The sequence below is a fragment of the Micropterus salmoides genome, unplaced genomic scaffold (assembly GCF_014851395.1).
Source record: "Micropterus salmoides isolate LMB-PRFRI ecotype aquatic unplaced genomic scaffold, ASM1485139v1 Ms_hic_scaffold_18, whole genome shotgun sequence".
Lineage (NCBI taxonomy): Eukaryota > Metazoa > Chordata > Actinopteri > Centrarchiformes > Centrarchidae > Micropterus > Micropterus salmoides.
The window spans coordinates 14,445,419-14,451,680 of NW_024040928.1; positions in this window are offsets into that span (position 1 = coordinate 14,445,419).

Below are 6,262 nucleotides of genomic sequence, written 5' to 3' on the forward strand. Positions count from 1 at the left end.
TTTATATTATGATATTGATATCTATCATTGAAGAACCCAGAGCCATGTTGAGAGCTCCACAACCTGCCATTGAAAAAGGGCCCATTGGAGAGAATGTTTGTTACTGAAAATTGCTTTCTTATTTTGATTATTATAGTTTTATAGTTTGTGTTAATATGTTGGGCAACATTGTATTGTATGCACTCATGCCAATAAAGCCACTTGAATTTAAATTGAAAAGAGATGACGCAACTCTTTCTCTGCATGGCTCTGGAGCAGCCATAGCTAGTCCACATGAGGAAGTGTCCTTGGGCAAGACACTGAGCCCCAAATTTCTTCTGATGGTTGGCCAACACCTTGCATGCTAGTCACTACCATCAGTGTGTGCGTGAATGAGTCAATGAGCGCCATTTATCATTTACAAACACTGACAATTTGTGGGTTTTAGAAGGAGTTGCAACTAATTCTTGATGAACAAAAGTGTATCTCTCTGCCCATGCAACTCTCTCGACATATCTGTGTACGGATGAAACAATTGTGTTAATCAGTTAGCATCAGTGGTACCAGTAGACCTATTTTTGAACTGTGGAGAGAGCCAGACTACCCGTTTCCCCATTCGTCTATATGCTAAGCTAATTATCTCCATACTTAACACACAGCCATGGGGCAATCTTCTCATCTGACTCTTGGCAAGAAATCAACTAGGGGTATTCCCAGTTATTTTAAAAGATAACTGTATAAATGCTATGGCATTTTTTCAGTATCATCGCCTCCCTCTCCTAGACTTGGTGGTAGCTACTTCCTTGCAGATTACCTGTTTTACCAGCATTACCACATGATCGGTGAGCGTACCTCTCTTTCATGACTCACACCCTGTAAACACAAATACTGAATACTCCTCTGTAAGGGTCTATGATGATTTATTCTGCAATGCTGTTGCATGATGGTTAAGTTCGTCATTGGCCCTGAGGGTGCTGATCCTATCTGGCTGCTGGTGCTTCACAGATACTATCAACTATCCACACCATGATCCATCCTGCAGCCACAAACCCAAAACCTAAAATGCACATCTAAAATTACAAACACTTGTTTAGTTTTCATAGATGTTTGTCTGAGTGGAAGGAAAACAGCACCGTGCGATCAGTTGTGTGTGTTTTTTTGTCACGTAAGGGAGTAGGGACTAGATTTGAGGCCTTCTCATGACTAGTGAGAAACTAGAAATAGAACATCAATTCGCCATTAACACCACAAGTTAGCGTAGGAGTGTAGATAGCCATCAGACTGATGAAGCATGATTGGAAGGAGAAATGTGGAGGGAGGAGGCTAAAAGCGAACACAGCATGATGCAGTGCCTCCTGTTTGTGTTGCCTGTTAAAACAGCAGAGATTGATGGTGCTGGCCACGTACAACACACAGTAGTAAAAGAGGGAGCCATGTGCACCCGAGCACAGACACATGGGCGGGAAAATAGATAAAGCCTTAAAGCAATTTCTAGAGATGAGAAAAACAGAAAGAAGGAGCGCTAAAAAGTGAGATTGGTCTAGCTGACAAGGGGGATATCAAAACAACTGCAAAGAGAGGAGATGAAAGTATTACTACGACTAAAAGTGAAATACAAGTAAGTGTGGTGAAGACTTTGTCATACACAGATGGCCACTTGGTGTATTTTGGAGAGGCTGCTGTACGAGCACATCATCCATGCACATTCTGGAGAAATATAACTCACTCACAGATGGACTGCAGAGAAGGGAGGTGCTGCAGTGAAGTCAAACTGTAAACTGATTCTTGATATTCAACAGTGGCTCGGCGCCAGAGGAGCTGTGCTTGGTACCAGTGTATTCTTCTTCCTCACTCCACAGAGAACATCAAGACTTTTCTCATTTTCTTAGTTTGGTCACTTTCTTTTTATTTATTTTTTTGGCGGGGTGTGAGTATGTCTGTGTGTGGCCTCCTGCCGGCATTAGATAATGAATGCTTGAAATACCAAACACTGAAAAGTTTGTTTTTCTATTCTGAACATACAAAAACATATGCCTGTTTGGTGTTCTTGGTACTTGTTAATGACTGGAGCACACTGAAGATTTCAGGTGAGGCAGAAAATGACAATAAACAGGAAGAAGCCATATGTCTTCTTCTGCTGTACAAACCAGTACAGATTGTTATATTCCATCTCAGTCTCATAAAAATGATTTAGATTTTATGCAGGCTGGCCTTTTCACAACTACTCTTACATTCATTAAATCAGTAACATTTCAAACAACCTCATTAAACACCCCTCCTCTTTAATTATCTAAAATTTTAAATAACTTCATGTCATGGTGAGTCTCATGTGGTTTACCATGATTACAGCATGAAAACTTTGGGTGCCACACAAATTTTTGCCTTCAATTTTGTCACACAAAAAGGGCGTCACGATGTGTGTTGTGGCTGTGTTGATTAGCTACTGCACTTGGGGACTAATTTCTTCCAGTGTTCCCCGAGGGGTGTGTGTTGTTTTCATTTTATTGTTCATGGGGAAAATGGCTCAGCTGGTAAAAATGGAAAAATCACTTAATTTTTCCTCCACTGCCGAGCTACTGTTTTGGCTTTTAGAGCTTGCACGCCTCCGCCTACGCAGCTGTTTGGAGACTGGATGTCCATTAAATGGTTTATGTTTATGGGCACGTGGAGGTAAAGGTGCTCCCAAATCCTGTCAATGACACACTGTAATGACCAACAGTACTGTAGGACATTATGGAACATTTTTCTACAGTACAGCACACACCTAATGACAAGCGAGGTATTCATGCAATAGTTTGCAGAAAAAAAAACTTCCTTTCCTTTATTTACCTTGATTTACCTTTACATTTTTCTTCTGCGAGCAGGAGAGGCCTGGGCCGTAGCTTTCGGAGGAGGTTTCTCTGGCTGCCTCGGGTTTCAAAGCTGGCAGGCTGATCAGAGCACAGGAGGTTTGTAAGCCTTGGCACTAACACACAGCACCAGGCTTTGAGGACCCAGATTAACCTGCACAGTAGTTAAATAAACACACATCCATGCGTGCCGCATGAATGGACGTTTCATCACCACTTGCCACATTTCCGTGATTGTATAAGACTCACACCTTATTGCACTCCATGATGCAATTAAAAATCAACAAAACAGTCATAACACAAAAACATATGTGGAATATTGACTAGCAGTGAAGTATGAGTAGGCCTACAGTGTGCACTACAGTTTAAACTTCCTAAATTACCTTCACTTCTTCACGTTTGGAGCTTTTTCCATGACTTTGTTTTTTCAAGATTTGGTTTAGATGTTTGTCAGTTGTTAGCTGCTTCCTGTGTTCACCGATCAAGCTTTGCATTGTGCACTTTGGTCCAACTAAAATTACCTCAAGACCAAATTGGCTTGGCCCCAGTGTGTGTATGAGTCTGTGGCAGAGTGGGGCTGACTTTCAGACAACTGCAGGGCAGGAGCTTAGTGGGGTGTGAGGTAAACCCCCATGGCGGCGGGTCGTGTTAAAACAGCAGAGGCAGGAGGGTGGGGGGGCAGCACTTGTGTTTGTACACAGGGAACCCCGGGCAGGTCAGTAAAAAGAGCTTTATTATTTAGGCCTCCGCCAAGCAGAGATCAGGGTGGAAAATACACAGGATCCCCGGCGCCAAGTCCCTTGCTCTCGGAAAATCCGCCCCAGAAGCGTCCAAGCGAAGGGCCTGGATTTAATCACCCACCGTGGCATTTGTCCTCAGTCTGAAGAAAGAAAGCTACAATCAATCTACATCAGTGTGACTCTAAATCTCTCCACCAGCAATCGTATTAAAAAGACACGTTCTCTATTGTGTGAGTAACCCTCAATTTTAATTCAGGACAAGAATTCAGAAATGACTTATGTCTGTTAATAGAAACTGTCAAACTATTACTTGTTCTGGCAAAAAAGCTGCACTTCTTTAACTTCATGTCCATTGATAATATACACATTCATGCACTGTGTCATAATGACATAATATTTACTTTACTCTATATGAAGAATTGTGTTTTGCTAAAGAGAAAATATGTCATGCACTTTAAAGTTAATACATTATCTAAACTAAATTCTGCCAGGCAATCTCAATTTTGACATTTTTTCCCTTTAAATTAAGAAATGGAAAATACAGCAGGAGAGTTTTTTTCACACCTTGTTTTCAACTGGGGTCTGAATCCAGCAAACCAAAAGGATGTGTAATGCTGAAAATGACCTGCATGGATCTAAGCTCCCAGTCCCAATTGATCTGTCACTGTTCCCATTTGCTTTTGGACAAATTCAAATTCATCCAGAGCCAAAGTGCTCATTAGTGCACAGAGATACTGGAAATATTCTAAAGTTCAATATAACCGGTGATGTACAGTGACAAGAGTCAATTGATGAATAAATGGCATCAAGCCATATCTGTTGCATTTGTTGGGGATGTTAGTTCGTCTAGTGATGGAAACTTCGACACCATCAGACAGACAGTGCCTTTAGTTGTTAATCTGACAGGCACTTTGGTCATTTCTATCACTCCTGTCCAGTGATGCCCCCAGAAATTTTTCATAGAAGTGGCCAGATGGGGCCACTGGAAGTCCTGGGGTGGCACACCTAAACCAGAAGTCACAAGTGATTTTCAGTTCTATGAGCCAGCTATTTTAAGTGAACAATGGGAGCTGAGCTAGCTGTGTTTATTTTCTTTCACATGAACTATGGTGAAAAATGTAGCCTACATTACTAATTTAAATGAATAGTACCTAATGTAAAATATAATCAGAATAGCATTTTAAACATATGCGACTTGCCAGTGGGGGGCATCTAGAGGGGCCAGCAATTTTATTAAGGTGGCCATGGCAACCCCTGAGCACCCCTTGATGGTGCCCCTCCACCTCTCAATCCATAAACACCTCAGAGGTCAAACAATACACATGAAAAAGTGTGGAAAATAATATCTGACCTCTGTCAAAACTCAGCTAGCTTTCAAGAAATCACAGACACTGTTTTGGACATTTTTACAATCTATAATCTACTATGCTATCGGACTTCATGCTTTATAACATCATCACATAGATATTAATATTTCTTGGCAGAAAAACATGGGGACAAATATGAAGACTGACAGGAGAAATCCTGAGACAGCTGTTTTTGTTGTTTTCTAGCATCTTCTCTCACACTCAGACTCACACTTTGTTAGGTTTTCACTAGAGGATTCGAAAGTGGACACAAGGCAGATGTCAGAAACACAAGCAGGTTTATTCCCAAAGGAGCACAAGATAACACAGATGGTAGGGGAGGGAGCGGAGGCTTCCAGACTAAGTGGGGCTAGACTGTGGCGTCCTTCAGCTCTGTTCTGGGCAGACTGACTGGCAGACAGGCAGGCAAGCAGGTAGGCAGCGTTTCAACACTCAGGTGGTAACTGAGGTAGAAAAAAAACCGAACGTTATGCTCAGATCACAAAACACACAAGACTGTAATTCTAGGAGTTGGCCAGAGCAATTGTACCACAGGAGGTAAACTGGCAAAGAGTGGACGCTGAACCGGAGTATTTGACTTCATGGGTTGATTGCTTGATGAGCCACAGGTGCGAGACGCTGCAGGTGGTGAGCCAGGACCGGACGCGCCCAACAAACACAGACATGACAAACAAGACTGACAGAGACAGCAGGGGAGGGAAAACTGGGAGCACACTAGGAAGTGGGAGGAGGCAAAGCCTAATCATGACACCCTGCCCTTAGGCAAAGTACTATCTGCTTCAAATCATCCTCCTTCAGTCTTCTGCCCAGAAAAGACCTGCTTCCCCAACTTCAAGGCAGAGAGAGTGACCTCAGTCCTAATGAAGACCATCGAGTGCCTGGTTTTGTCCTTCACCAAATGTGTCACAAACCCATCATTATTTTCACTTTGCCTGCATGAGAGTCGAAGTGGGTCTGAACTGTATCTTGGACCTGGAACATCTGCATACACCTGGATACTTAGCTTGGATGATGGTTATTGCTTTGTGTTCACGGCTAAAATTCCCAATTAAAAGCATGGACGACAGAGCTGTATCTAGGAAAGTTCTGGTATAACTTCTCGACAACTGATGCATTGTTAAATAAGCTTTCCTGCTCAAAATTCAACACATTTAATGAATTCATTACATGATTCATTATTTCTGGCTGCCAGACATTGTTTAATACCTGGATTTTCATTATTTGCAGACCTTAAATAAGGATGATTATCTGGATAACTCTTGGTAAGGCTGGTCAGTAACAAGTGAGGGATATAGCAAACACAATTACAGCCTACAGGTTGATATTG